The following is a 16,708-nucleotide window of genomic DNA, read 5'->3' as shown; positions in this document are numbered from 1 at the left end:
TTCAAAGACAAAGCAGCTTCTTTACCATTTTCCTCTTGTTTTAGACAGAGATTCATACTGTTCAGTAAATCAGTACTTATCATCAAAGAACTATCTTCTACCAACTTTGCATCACACACATCTGCATATTAACAATAATACGTATCCTCTGTAACAGACGGCAACAGATGAAATGAATCCAAAGCCATCTAAATATTCATATCTATAATCATCAATGTCCTCTTTTACTAAATTTTCACCAACATTCATAAGTTTCAAGGACTCCTTCAGGTGATCTACTTCAGTTTTTCAATACAGTTTTAAAATCCTCTTGCAATGATTTGATCAAAGGTTAAAATTTTTTTTCAGAGGAATGGTTTATTTCCATTCTATGAATATAATCACAGGAACCCTGGGCTTTTGTATTTAGTTTCTTATTTATTTCTGAAAGTTTTTACCTTTGGTCTTCCTTTTCTTTTCTTTTTAATAATTCTTTTCTTCAACTTTTCCAAAATAGCTTTTAAAAGTCAATGGGGACAGGAGGAATTGCATGACTGGGTAGGACGTGGGGGGGAAGGGGGAGGAAGAAAAGTGGATGCAGGACGGGACCAGCTTCCCTGAGGGGTGCCTGGGGGAGGAGAGGGGTTCCCACTATTGGAAGGGCCCACCCACGGTACGGGGATCAGCAGGGAAGGGGAGATACCTTCAGAGAATGGGGGATCAGAGGGGAACACGGTGACCGTCTCTCCTGACTGCTCAGGCCATGGCAAGCCTCCTGTGATCCTGGGCCTGAACCTCAGCCCGCTGGGGGCTCCCTCCATCCGAGCTGAGTCTCAAGCCCACCCGCCCCAAGGCCTTTTCCAGCCACTCAGGTTCTGAGCCTAAGCACCACCACACCCAGGCCTCTTCCAGCACACAGGTCCTGAGCCGAGGCCCTTGCCCTGCCTAATCCCTGTCCCCATAGCCTTTTCCGGACTTTTTTTTTTTTTTTCTGTTGTGGTTCTGCTTTGCCTTGTTGTTATTTCATTTATATTTTTATTTTTTCCAATATATTTTTTATTTTTCTAATTTTATTTTATTTTTTATTCTTTGTTATTGTTCTCTCTTTTTCTTTTTTTCTTTTTTTTGCTGTACCACATGCCTTGCAGGATTTTGGTTCCCAGGCTGGGGGTTGGACCTGAGCTCTGATGGTGGGAGGACCAAGTCCAAACCACAGGACTAACAGAGAACCTCAGAGCCCAGGGAATACTCATCCATGTGAGGTCTCCCAGAGGTCCTTATCTCAACACCAAGACCAGGCTCCACCCAACTGCCTGCAAACTCCAGTGCTGGACGCCTCAGGACAAACAACCAGCAAGACAGGAAAACAGCCCCACCCATCAAAAAACATGAGATGACAAAAAAATATGTTACAGATGAAGGTGCAAAGTAAAAAACTCTAAGAACAAATAAATGAAGAGAAAATAGGCAGTCTACCTGAAAAAGAATTCAGGGTAATGACAGTAAAGATGATCCAAAATCTCAGAAAAAGAATGAAGGCATGGATCGATAAAATGCAAGAAATGTTTAAAAAAGACCTAGAAGAGCTAAAGAACAAACAAACAGTGATGAACAACACAATAACTGAAATGAAAAATACACTAGAAGGACTCAAGAGCAGAATAACTGAAGCAGAAGAACGAATAAGTGGATAAGCTGTTAGACAGAATGGTGGAAATAACTGACGAGGAGCAGAATAAAGAAAAAAGAGTGAAAAGAACTGAGGACAGTCTCAGACACCTCTGGGATATTAAATGCACCAACATTCGAATTACAGGTATCCCAGATGAAGAAGAGAAAGAGAAAGGGTCTGAGAAAATATTTGAAGAGATTAAAGTCAAAAAAATCCCTAACATGGGAAAGGAAAGAGCCACCCAAGTCCAGGAAGGGGAAAGATTCCAATACAGGATAAACCCAAAGAGAAACACACCAAGACACATATTACTCAAACTAACAAAAGTTAAATACAAAGGAAAAATATTAAAAGCAGCAAGGGATAACATACAAGGGAATCCCCATAGGCTTACCAGCTGCTCTTTCAGCAGAAACTCTGCAGGCCAAAAGGGAACGGCAGTATATATTTAGTGTGATGAAAGGGAAAAACCTACAACCAAGATTACTCTACCCAGCAAGGATCTCATTCAGATTTGACAGAGAAATCAAAAGCTTTTCAGACAAGCGAAAGCTTAAGAAAATTCAGCAGCACCAAACCAGATTCACAGCAAATGCTAAAGGAACTTCTCTAGGCGGGAAACACATGAGAAGAAAAAGACCCACAAAAACAAACCCAAAACAATTGAGAAAATGGTAATAGGAACATACATATCGATACCTACCTTGAATGTAAATGGTTTCAATGCTCTAATGAAAAGACACAGACTGGCTGAATGGATATAAAAACAAGACCCGTATATAATGCTGTCTACAAGAGACACATTTCAGACCTAGGGACACATACAGACTGAAAGTGAGGGGATGGAAAAACGATATACCATGCAAATGAAAATCAAAAGAAAGCTGGAGTAGCAATTCTCATATCAGACAAAATAGACTTTAAAATAAAAATTGTTAAAAGAGATAAGGCAGGGCACTACATAATGATCAATCCAAGAAGAAGATGTAACAATTATAAATATTTATGCACCCAGGACAGGAGCACCTCAGTACATAAGGCAAATGCTAACAGCCATAAAAGGGGAAATTGACAGTAACACAATAATAGTGGGGGGATGTTAACACCCCAATTACACCAATGTACAGATCATCCAGACAGACAATAAATAAGGAAACACAAGCTTTAAATGACACAATAGACCCGATAGATTTAACTGATATTTGTAGGACATGCCACCCAAAAGCAGCAGAATACACTTTCTCCTCAAGTGCACACAGAACATTCTCCAGGATAGAACACATCTTGGTTCACAAATCAAGCTTCAGAAAATTTAAGAAAATTGAAATAATATCAAGCATCTTTTCCAACCACAATGCTATGAGATTAGAAATCAATTACATGAAAAAAAGTTTAAAAAACACAATCACACGGAGGCTAAACAATACTCTACTAAATACCCAAGTGATCACTAAAGAAATCAAAGAGGAAATAAAAAAATACATAGAAACAAATGACGATGAAAACATGACAACCCAAAAGCTATGGGACGCAGCAAAAGCAGTTCTAAGAGGGAAGTTTACAGCACTTCAATCTCACCTCAAGAAACAAGAAAAATGTCAAATAAACAATCTAACCTTACACCTAAAGGAACTAGAGAAAGAAGAACAAAAAAAAAAACAAAGTTAGCAGAAGGAAAGAAATCATAAAGATCAGAGTAAAAATAAATGAAATAGAAACAAAGAAAACAATAGCAAAGATCAATAAAACTAAAAGTTGGTTCTTTGAGAAGATAAACAAAATTGATAAACCTTTAGCCAGACTCACGAAGAAAAAAAGGGAGAGAATTCAAATCAATAAAATTAGAAGTGAAAAAGGAGAAATTACAACTGACACTGCAGAAATACAAAGGATCATAAGAAACTACTACAAGAAACTGTATGCCAATAAAATGGACAACCTGGAAGAAATGGACAAATGCTTAGAAAGGTACAACTTTCTAAGACTGAACCAGGAAGAATTGGAAAATATAAACAGACAAATCACAGGTAATGAAATTGAAACTGTAATTAAAAATCTTCCAGCAAACAGAAGTCCAGAACCACAGGGTTTCACAGGCGAATACCATCAAATATTGAGAGACAAGCTAATACCTATCCTTCCAAAACTCTTTCAAAAAGTTGCAGAGGGAGAATACTCCCAAACGTGTTATACAAGGCCACAATCACCCTCATACCAAAAAATGACAAATGTATCACAAGTAAAGAAAATTAAAGACCAATATCACTGATGAACATAGACACAAAAATCCTCAACAAAATTCTAGCAAACAATCCAGCAACACAGAAAAAGGATCATACACCATGATCAAGTGGGATTTATCCCAGGGATGCAAGGATTCTTTAGTATACACAAATCAGTTAATGTGATACACCATATTAACAAATTAAATAAAAACCATATGATAATCTCAACAGATGCAGAAAAAGTTTTTGATAAAATTCAACACCCACTTATGACAAAAACTCTCCTGGGCTTTCCTGGTGGCACAGTGGTTAAGAATACAACTGACAATGCATAGGACATGGGTTCGAGCCCTGGTCCAGGAAGATCCCACATGCCGCAGAGCAACAAAGTCCATGAGCCACAACTACTGAGCCTGCACTCTCGGGCCCGCGAGTCACGACTACTGAGCCCGTGTGCCACAACTACTGAAGCCCACATGCCTAGACCCTGTGCTCCTCAACAAGAGAAGCCACCCAATGAGAAGCCCGCACAACACAACAAAGAGTAGCCCCTGCTCACCACAACTAGAGAAAGCCTGCCCGCAGTAACGAAGGCCCAACACAGTCAAAAATAATAAATAAATAAATTTATTTTAAAAAAAACTATCCAGAAAGTGGGCATAAAGGGAACCTACCTCAACATAATAAAGGCCATATATGACAAACCCACAGCAAACATCATTCTCAATGGTGAAAAACTGAAACCATTTCCTCTAAGATCAGGAACAAGACAAGGACACAGTTCTGGAAGTCCTAGCCATGGCAATCGGAGAAGAAAAAGAAATAAAAGGAATATAAATTGGAAAAGAAGAAGTAAAACTGTCACCGTTAGCAAATGACATGATACTATACACAGAAAATCTTAAAGATGCCACAAGAAAACTACTAGAGCTAATCAATGAATTTGGTAAAGTTGAAGGATACAAAACTAATGCACAGAAATCTCTTGAATATTTATGCACTAACAATGAAAGATCAGACAGAGAAATTAAGGAAACACTCCCATTTATCACTGCAACAAAAAGAATAAAATACCTTGGAATAAACCTACCTAAGGAGGCAAAAGACCTGTGCTCAGAAAAGTATAAGACACTGATGAAAGAAATCAAAGATGACACAAACAGATGGAGAGATATACCATGTTCTTGGATTGGAAGAATCAATGTTGTGAAAATGACTCTACTACCCAAAGTAATCTACAGATTCAATGCAATCCCTATCAATTACCAATGGCATTTTTCATAGAATTAGAACAAAAAATTTTAGTTTGTGTGGAAACAAACAAAAGACCCCAAATAGCCAAAGCAATCTTGAGAAAGAAAAACGGAGCTGGAGAAATCAGGTTCCCTGACTTCAGACTATATTTCAAAGCTACAGTAATTAACACAGTATGGTACTTGCACAAAAACAGAAATATAGATCAATGGAATAAGATAGAAAGCCCAGAGATAAACCCACACACCTATGGTCACCTAACTTATGACAAAGGAGGCAAGAATATACAATGGAGAAAAGACAGTCTCTTCAGTAAGTGGTGCTGGGAAAACTGGACAGTTACTTGTAAAGGAATGAAATTAGAACACTCCCTAACACCATACACAAAAATAAACTGATAATGGATTAGAGACCTAAATGTTAAGACCGGACACTATAAAACTCTTACAGGAAAACATAGGAAGAACACTCTTAGACATAAATCACAGCAACATCTTTGTTGACCCACCTCCTAGAGTAATGAAAATGAAAACAAAAATAAACAAATGGGACCTAATTAATCTTAAAATCTTTTGAACAGCAAAGGAAACCATAAACAAGACTACAAGACAACCTTCAGAATGGGAGGAAATATTTGCAAATGAAGCAACTGACAAAGGATTAATCTCCAAAATATACAAACAGCTCATGCAGCTCAATATCAAAAAACAAACAACCCAATCAAAAAATGGATGGAAGACCTAAATAGACATTTCTCCAAAAAAGACATACAGATGGCCAAGAGGCACATGAAAAGATGCTCAACATCACTAATTATTAGATCAATGCAAATGAAAGCTACCATAAGGTATCACCTCACACCAGTCAGAATGTCCATCATCAAAAAAATCTACAAACAATAAATGCTGGAGTAGGTGTGGAGAAAAGGGAACCCTCTTGCACTGTTTGTGGGAATGTACACTGATACAGCCACTATGGAGAACAGTGTGGAGGTTCCTTAAAGAACTAGAAATACAATTACTATATGACCCAGCAATGCCACTACTGGGCATATACTCAGAGAAAACCATAATTCCGAAAGACACATGCACCCCAATGTTCAGTGCAGCACTATTTACAATAGCCAGGTCATGGAAGCAACCTAAATGCCTATCGACAGACGAATGGATAAAGAAGATGTGGTACATATATACAATGGAATATTACTCAGCCATAAAAAGAAACGAAATTGAGTTATTTGTAGTGAGGTGGATGGACTTAGAGACTGTCATACAGAGTGAAGTAAGCCAGAAAGAGAAAAACAAATACTGTATATTAATGCATATATGTGGAATCTAGAAAAATGGTACAGATGAACCTATTTGCAGGGCAGGAAGAGAGATGCAGACATAGAGAACGGACATGTGGACCCCAGGGGTGGGGGAAAGGGAGGGTGGGATGAACTGGAAGATTAGGATTGACATATATACACTACCATGTGTAAAACAGATAGCTAGTGGGAACCTGCTGTATAGCACAGGGAGCTCAGCTCAGTGTTGTGTTGACCCAGATGGGTGGGATGGAGGGGTAGGAGGGAGGTCCCAGAGGGAGGGAATTTATGTATACATATAGCTGATTCACTTTGTTGTACAGCAGAAACTAACACAACATTGTAAAGCAACTATACTCCAATAAAAAAAAAGTCAATGTGTTTAAAAAGAAAAGAACTTGATAAATTTCTTCTTGAATACATTCAAGTGAGGGAACACATTCTCTAATGGGGTGTCAGCTCCTTTACTTAGAAATAGGAACAAACTGAACTTTGAATAAGCGGGTACAGAAGAATCAGTGCTACACTGTGGTTTTCAATTTCCATAGCAGTAGCTACAGCAAAGTCACTGTGGAGTTGTAAGAAGAACCATTGGAAAGGAATATTCTCGAAGTTCTTCCCAACGATCCTGTCTCCTCTTCATTTGTTCTTTGTTTTAAGTTAGTTAATTTCTCTTTAGAGGGCCCAGAAGAAAGGAAGAACAAACCTCTTCACCCAAGCATACTGAGGGGAGATGGGCAAACCTCACAAAAACAACGTAGGACCTGAAAGAAAGTGAAACATGGGAAAAGAGATACCAATGTTGCATGCCATGTTGGTGGTCAGAATATATCTTTATAACATTTTCTCCTTGATTCTTACTGTTGAAGAGGAGTACTATTGATTTTTATATATTAAGCCTATACCCAGAAAACCTGTGGAACCCTATATTAGTTCTATTAGTTTGTCTACATATTCTATTACGTTATCTGTGTAGACAATCATGCCATCTGTGAAAATAAAAATGTGTTTTCAACCCTTACATTTTTCTTTTCCCAATGAGCTGGTTAGGATCTCATTTATAAACCTGAATAAAAACTGTGACTAAAGATTTTCTTTTCAGTTTTGCTCCTGACCTGAAAGAGACATATGGACTTCTAATACTTTACCATTAAGCATAGTGTGTGCCACAGGGTTTTGGGAGATAGACTTCAACAGGTGAAGAATCTACTTCTAGTTTGTTAGGTAGGATTTTTTTCTTATTCATGTTGACGTTTATTGAGTGACTTCTTTACATCTTGAGATGACAATAGGTTTTTTTCCTCCTTTAATCTATTTTATAGTTGTGAATATCATACATTATTGCATTTTTGTCAAATAACCTGGTCTGTATGACACTGGCTTTTTGGTATTAGAGATTTCCTTTAAGGCTTACTACAAGGTCGATTTTTATACATGTGCCCTATTCGTTAGAAAATCATTTTTATTCTCTAGTCATTGGGTGTAGGGTTCTATACAGATCCTCTGCATCAGGTTTTACCATTATGTTATTCAAATCTTCTATCCTCTGAACAACATTTGTTTGTTTGCTAGATCCCCATCACTGCCTTCCCCAAAGATGTCTAGCACCAGGCACTGTCCACAGATCCTGAGCTACAACAAGGATCAATCAAATGGAAGCGAACCATTTGAAAGGCTTAGTTAGGCAACTAGTTTCACTGTTTTCCTACCCTCACCAGCAATGTTGTTTGGATAACCTAGAATCAAACAGTTTACTCGCAGAGCCATTTGTTCCCTACTGAACATTGTGCAAAGTTATAACACAGCTTACTGCGATGAGCTGGCAAGAAATGTTTGCCAAGTTTCAAAGGTTTGGGGGAAAGATATCATACCCCCGAAAGGCATTTTCTTTTTATTTTTGTTTGGAAGTGTTTGTAACTCTAAGAACAAAAGGTAGTCCTTTGACTGTCTCTTCTTGGATAGCTGACACTAAACTTCTCTACTGTTATCAGTTCCCTAAATAAGTGTAGTTGTATTTAATTACTGCTGAATACAGGGGAGATGTGTGTTGGTCCTTTTGTTTAGTACTTTAGGATGAGAGGAATAACAGGTGTGGTGTTGTGTCAATGTTCCTTTATTCATTTCAAAGCCACTCTTTATCACAAAAACGTACAACTCATCCAGGCCACCAGCCTCAAGGAACTGCAATAAATACAATTCTAAAGAATTCCAAGCTAGCTCTCTCTTTCCCTTATATATCAAGTGTGGGCAGAATGTTTTGTTGAATAGTTGCCATCTCAAGGGAGGTTATAGCTGGCAGATGATCTGAGCAGCAAAGGCTGCTCTTAAATCACTGCATATGACAGACCAAACCTAAAAGAAACTAAGCCTATCTAGGCTCAGAGAGGCGAAGCAACCTGCCCAAGGTCACACAGTCCAACCATGTTTCTCTTCCACTGTTTCCATCCCAGTCTAAGCCACCACCGTGCCTGGTCCAGTCCACTGCAACAGCCTCTGAAAGAGTCTCCCTACCTCCAGCGTGGCTCCTGCTTTGATCCATTCTCTACCTCCTTACAGCCAGGGTCAACTATCTTACTGAAAACCCGCAAATGGCTTCCCATTGTTCTTCCAAAAATGTTTAAACACTTTACCGCAGATGGGTAAGGCCTGGAAGGTGCGGTCCCCTTCCCATCTCTTCAGCCTCAGCTTTTCCCACTTCCCCTCTCATGTGCTCTGCTCCGGCCATGCTGGCCTTCAGGTAATGCACTAGAACATGCTGCATTCTCTCCTTATGCCTGCCCTTCCCTCTTTCGGGAAAGTTCCCTTTACACACCCTTGCCTAAACAGCTCTTCATTCTTCATATTCCTTCCTCATCTCTCACCTCAGGTCTTATTTCTGGTCATGAAGTTCCATCAGTGAAGTTCACTGATGCCCCAGACGAGGTCAGTTCTCTCATAACATGTACTTTTTCTTCCTAGCACCCACCATGTTTGTTACATAGTAAGTTCAACACCTATTTGGTAAATGCGTGAATCATCTGTTTAAGGTCTCTCTTCTTGACTAGATGGGAAGCTCCAAGAGGATCACTAGTGCCATGTGTTAGATGGATGAATCAGTAGTAGATCCAGAATTCGAACCAGGATCTACTCCCCAATTCCTCCTGTTCCACAGACTCTACTTTACCACTCTGTTCCTCTGTCCCCCACCTGTCAGACCAGTAGCCTCCTGCAACAGGCACTGCCTAATTCCACTGGTGGCTGGTGGTGGCGCTGGGGAGGCTATTCCCAGTGCCACCTAGACACTCATCGGCAATCACTCCTTGTCTACGGATAGTCTTCATCACCGGCAGAAGCAGCAGCTACCTGCTAATACCTCAAATCGGGATATCGTTCCTTCCCATTAAGGACGGCTGTCTCCATGCAGCCCTCTTTTAAAATGCTCACAAGCCCATTACAGGGAAGGTAACACTTGCTTATGCATCCCTCAGTCAACGGGTTTGACTTCACACTCTTCACCTGGCTCAGAGTTGGCTGAGGTGCTCACACAATTAAATGGAAGAAAGAACTGAAATCAGAAAGAATGGAGGGGAAAGAAAAGGCTCTCAATGTGGCCACAGGCTGAATCTGTCTTTCTATTCTGGCCGATTTTCCCATGAGTTTGGAATGGATAATTTAATTTTAAACCTGTACACACCCGAATATTAAGGTACCCATCTAACAGCAGATGGCATGTGTATGTGTATTTCTCCAATTACCTTCATTTACATAGCTTGAATCTATAACGACCAGCCAACATTCCCCGTAAGAAAAAGTGCTCTCTGATGATTATACTGGTGCCCTATTCTGACCACGACAGTTTCTGTGTGTGGAGCTAGCCTTCCCTACATTTAAACCTCCCCAGTAGCAAGAACATCATATGAATGGCTTTTCTGGTCACCTAACACCAAAGCACTCGGTAGGCCATTAGTGCATTCTGGATTAGAAACCCAAAAGGTGTAAAATGGGAATTTGTGATCTGAATGTGGCCTAATTATCACATGGTCGAATACAATCAGTGCATTCACTGGAATAAATGCACTCGTATGGAAGCATAATTTGCAGCTCATCTGGATACCTAACTATTTACCTGAAGCAGCGTCTGTTTTTCACATTCACCAGAATTTAAAATGAAAAAGTAAAGGGAAGAGAGGGGCCACAGCATCTTCTGCATGTACAGGGATTAATCTGCTTGAAAGTAACCAACGTCAGCGGGTGGTATCTTTTTTATTTTAATGACCTGACGTGTTCTCCCCTGTCATCTCTTTGGCCAGTGAAATAAGAACAGTAAATAGAAATACGAATAAAATGCTACCATAATATTTCTAATGAGTTATGATTCCACACCAATCTGAATACTTCAGAGGTGAAAAAGAATCCATTAACTGAGGCTGGAATCTGATTCTCACCTGGGAGCCCGGGAGGAGAAAAATTCCCATTTTTTTCTCAGTGCCCTCCCCAGATCTTTTGGCAACTCTGAGAACTCAGTGCCTTGAAGGTGGCGAGGTCACTTGGCCCAGGTAATAAATTGTGCCTCTGAGGTCTGCCCAGAAGTATCAGAGGAGGTATTTCAGCCCATGGAGCAAAGAGCGCCTGGCACAGGTGTGCCGATTTGATGACACAGAAGAGGAGAAAGAATGTTCTCTCTGAAATGTGCAGATTTGAAGAGGTAGGGTTTTGTGTGGGATTGTTTTTCCTGTACTGCTGCACCTGAGCTGCTTTGCGGATCGATTCATCATGCTGCAAAAGGACTGGAGAATGTGATGTTGACTGGCCCTGAGGGCTCGGCTTCAATTCAAGTGCATTGATTCAACAAGGATGACCCTGTTTCCTAGTAGGCTCCAGCTGCCCACTCACCAGACCCCTTGGTGGTCCTTATTTAAAGAGCAGGAGGCATCTCTGAAACTTTAATCTGCACCTTAATAGAACAATTCAGGACCAAAATGTAAAATAAAACGTCGTTTTGCTGCTGTTGTCGTGTTTTTAGTATTTGATCCAAGTGCATGTAAACTGTGAACAATCTCAAACCTATGGTTCAAGCAGAGGTCATGGGAGATGACTTAGTTGAGCTGAAGGGTGTTTAAATGAATGGTTATTGAGGACTCCACAGTTGATAACCACAAATGATTCATTCAATTCACCATCCCAATAATCAAGACCAACTGTGAAAAAAATAGGATCCACTCAGTGGAAAAAGAACCTGAAAGAACCCACAGCCCATTCCTGACATTATAAGTGATCTCTAAACCCAACACAGCTAATATTTCTTGAGCACTTATGTGCATTTACCACAATTAGCTATTTAGCCTTCTTTACAAACATCAGCCAAGGTGGCCCTTTCAACTTTGCTCGGTAATTAGCTCCCATCTTTAACTCCTACGTGCACGAAGGAAGGGTGGACAGAAAATGTGACTTGGAGTCAGACAGGTCTGGATTCAAATCCTGACTTTGCTGCTTACTAGCTATATGACCGTGACCAAGTTGCTAAACTTCTCAGAGCCTTCAGTTCCTCATAAATTGTCATGAGGACAATTTCATAGATTGTCACGAGAATGGAAAGAAAGCATCAATAAAAATGCCTAGCACATGGTACTACTCAACAAATGCCAATGGTACCTCCACTTAAAAAGCCACTGGAAGAGAATTAAAATAAAGATTACCGGGCTTCCTTCGTGGCACAGTGGTTAAGAATCCGCCTGCCAGTGCAGGGGACAGGGGATCAAGCCCAGGTCTGGGAAGATCCCACATGCCATGAAGCAACTAAGCTTGTGAGCCACAACTACTGAAGCCCACATACCTAGAGCCCATGCTCTGCAACAAGAGAAGCCACCGCAATGAGAAGCCTGAGCACCGCAATGAAGAGCAGCCCCGCTCGCCACAACTAGAGAAAGCCCGCACGCAGCAACAAAAGACCCAACATAGCCAAAAATAAATTAATTAATTAATTTTTAAAAATATTAAAAAAAAAGATTACCAACAGAACGTTTGTTACTGATTAGTTTAAAACAACTATGTTTGGAGAAGTTTAGGTTTCTTTAGAAATCAAACCCACCTTTGAATGCCACAGGGAATGTTTGCTACCCTGTATTTAGAAATACTGTGTCACCTCATCACAGAACAGAATGCAGCATTAGGCAACTCTGTTCTTAGGGGTAGGGACCATGTTTCATGGTCTCTGTGTCCCCAGTACCCAGCACAGTGCCAGGAACAACATCAACATTCAAACAGTACATACATACATATATACATACATACATACATAGTTTTATGGAGTGGCATCATAGCATGGAATCTGAACCAGCCCCTGAGGCGAGATTTGAGGCAGATGCTTCCGTTTTCATATTAACAGCCATCTTTTAAGAATCTTTTAGGAGCAGCAATTCTCAGTGGGGACAGAACTCCAGATAACCTGTAAACTTCTTAAAATGCAGAAGCCTGACTGCCACCTAAGAGTCAATCATAGTAAGCACTCAAATAGGAAGTATATTTTTTATTTATGTACAGTCCCCTATACATCAACTCATTCACCCCTCTCTACAACCTTATGAAAGCAGTGGCAGCATTTTACCCATTTGACAAATGAAGAAAGCGAGGGGACTTGGAAAGGGTAAGTGATTTGCCCAAGGGCACACGACTAGCAAATGACAGAATCAGGATTCAACCAAAATCCATGTGTCTGCATCTTTCCTACCATTTTCCATCTACTTGAGCTACCTGAACAACACCTATAGGGATTAAGCTTGTGTCTTTCTTTTTTTTTTTCCTTAAAGTTTCCACAGTGGTTCTGATTCATATGCCTAGTTAAGAGTCAGTCAATTAGGAAATGATTAAAAACACGCGAGAGACAGAGAAAGAAAGTAAACAGCCAAGGCCATCAGCCCAGTTCTCCAAATCTGAATAACAGTATGTGAAATAACCCATCCCTGTGAGTCAAGCAGAAGAAATTAAACCTTCACATGGCTGCGAATCAGCTTTACAAGCTTTCTAACACTTCTGCCGCTACTGGCTCACCCTAAACAATCTGTCACCACATAGCGAGGCTGGCCCGGCTGTTACCAGAAAGGACAGGATTGCATGATACCCACCAGGCCTGATAGATGGAATTGTAAGGACAATGACATGATCTATGAGGTATCCTAACTTACTACCAAAGAGTAGATGTTATTAGCAGTTAATATTGCCTAACCTTTTCCCAATTGAATTTTTAAAGACTTTGTAAAATAATCTAAACCTCAATGTTACTGCAGAATCAAGAAGCAACTACTGCCCTAGTTCCATAATGAATGCTGATCAAATACACTTGAATTGGAAAAGTATATTTAATTTGCAGGTTTCTGTCTACATGTTCTGCTTCTATTTTCTTTGATAAGATCAGTGAACAAAGTTGAGAGGACTTTTTTTAGTTCAAACATTTTCCTATAATGGCAAATCAATCTTCTCAGGCAAACAGAACATCAAAACGCTAACCATCAGAAGCTATCATTGGAAGTTGATCCGATTTACACATAAAAACATCCACTAAAACTTAAACGAAACTTTACAGGGGAACAAAACTGACTAAAGGATTTTTTTGAGTCTTTTAAAGCAGCTACTACAATAACTGCAGAAGTATGCACAAGTCGTGCCAAATCTAATCAATCGTCTGTATTTCTTCCACACTGTTGCAAAATACGTTTCATAGAAGGGTAGAGCAAGCTCACAGCAGGCAAAATGTGGTAGCTGAAGTCAAGCACAGCTAATTTACTGTTAGGACAGATGAGATCTACAGAATTCCCCAATCCATCCTAATCAGCTCTGATATGGAGGACCAATTCCCTGCATGCATTGCTTCTGTGGGTTTTAATGTCAATGATATAGACTTCTTGGATCTAGATGGATAGAGGAAGATGGTAGCAGTATGTGAGCAGAAGGCCTATTCTATTTTACATGGCAGCATTAAGTATGACAGGAAAGCAATTTGCCAGGCCAAGCCTAGTAGGTGGGAGCCAGGAGCAGGTCTCAGACTCTCCCACCAGAGTTAAGAGATCAGAGAAAGGGGCAGGGGCAGGGGCAGGGGCAGGATGACAGCATAGGGAAGAACAAGATGGAAGCCTAAAAACACCCACAGAACCAGCAACACCAGAAGATGTAACAAGGTCTCAGAGATAACAGAGGCAGAGGCATGGTCTCATAAGCCTAGACATCAGAATATATACTACAAGCCCAGAACATAAGTCTCCAGAACAGTTTCCCAGGACAAAGGCCATTCCCCCTCTAGCTTCTTTTTTGGAAAGAAGAATTTGGGGCTGAACCGCCACACACACACCCTCTCCCCACCCAACAGCTACCACAGTTACATACTTGGAATAGAATGGGCTAAGGGAGAGTTCTGTTGAATGGAGAGATGGATGAGTATACCAACTCTAACATGCAAAGTCATGGGCACTGAAGAATAGTGCAGAAGGGGTTAAGAGGGTGGACAATGTGATCACAAAGTTCTGAGTTCAAAACCTAGCTCTGAAGCTTGCTAGCTGTGTCCTAGTGGATAAATTACCTAACCTTACCTAAAAATGGGGGTAGTAGTACTTCACCCCTATGACTGTTGTGAGGATTAAATGACTCAGTGCATCTAAAGCACTTAGTGAAGTGCCTTCATCACGGGAAGTACTCAATAAATGTCAGCAGTTGCTATTATCATTATTAACAAATGACCAGAAGGCTTTTACGTGGACCAAAATGAAGAGACTGTTCCCTCAAAAGATCATAAAAAGCAGAATCATAGCCAGTTTTTTCCCCAACACACCTGTTATGTAGTTTCTTAAAATTAAATATTCTACAACCCCAATGCCAATCTCTTCTGGAGCTCTGCCATTCTCTCACTCTCTGCCCCATATCTATTTGTAGCCAGGGAGGACAGATTTCATACCTGTGCAGAAGTGTTACCTGCCAAGTGATGAAATGAGAGAGGACATGAAAAGGCAATGAGGAAACATTCAGGAGGCGGGTGGAGGGAGACAAATCCAAGAAGAGGTTGGTCCCTGGCCTCATTTCCCCCTCTCCCCTGGACCCCTCTCTCCCTCTCTCATGCACCCTTGACAACACCCCAACTCAGGTTACACCTAACTCTTGAATGACTCCACACCTGCTCGCAAGCAGCTTAACATGACCAGACCAACATGCCACCATGCTGTCTGTTCCCCTCTAAACTGATGCCCTCAAACCTCAAGTGTGCGCCTTCAGTGCTGCCTGCCACCCCGCTCTGCCCCCTACCCCAGACGCTATTTTGTGTCTCCTCTCTGCTCACACCTCTTAACTCTTTCTTCTCGCTCTCAGCTGATGACCTAGCTTCTAATTTCAGTAAGAAAAAAGAAACAATTAGGAGACATTCCACAACCTCCCACCACACTATCTGCCCACCTACCAGTATCTGTACCCACCGGCTCTGGCTGCTCTGTTAACTGTGGATGAAGGGTCTCTGCTCCGAAGGACAACCCTCCACCAACACTAGGAAGGTAATACACCTGCTTTATTTGTCTTCATAGTATTATGACTTACGGTAATTACCAGATAATATAATATAGGTCTATTTGTTTACTGTCTGACCGCCCCATGAGAATATAAGCTCCTTAAGGAAAATGTTGAGGGGTACCAGGCACTTATTAGGCACTCAGTGAATATGTATCTCTGGAATGAACAAAACAGTGAATGAAGGAAAGAAAAACACAAATTTCTCACTGTGTGTGAAATTCTCTTTTGAATGCTTATAGTTCTCTCCCTCTTTCTCCCCCATGTCACTCCCACCCCACCTTTGGGATAGAAATCTAATGTCCCAGGAGGCTAGGTTATTAAAAACCGAAGCTCTTCAGGGAGGTATGCCCTGAACAGCCACGTGAGTGACGATACCTGCATAGAACCTGGTCTTGGCTAAAGAGTGCCAGTGAGTGAGGCCCTACCCACAGAGCAGGGCCAGCCAGACAATATGGGAAGTAGGCTTGCCAAGCCAAGGTCTGTGTAGGATCCAGATCCAATGAGAGGAAAGCTTCTTAACTCCCTTCCTTCCTTGCCACTGAGCCTGAGGCTCTGCCAGGGAAAGTCCAACACTCAAAGGTCTACGGAAAGTATCCCAGGGAGAAAGGCTATGGCTTGTATACACCATCTGCACAACGCTCAGGAAGCCAACCAGCCTGAACGTGGGAGGGGGCCTCTAGCTTGTACTTTCTGTCCATGCATAAGATATTGTTTCTGAGCACTGTGGCCAATGTGGATGAAGGATCA

The sequence above is a fragment of the Mesoplodon densirostris genome, chromosome X, assembly GCF_025265405.1.
Source record: "Mesoplodon densirostris isolate mMesDen1 chromosome X, mMesDen1 primary haplotype, whole genome shotgun sequence".
NCBI lineage: Eukaryota > Metazoa > Chordata > Mammalia > Artiodactyla > Ziphiidae > Mesoplodon > Mesoplodon densirostris.
The sequence above is the reverse complement of the archived record's forward strand: the minus strand, read 5'-3'. Positions refer to the sequence as shown.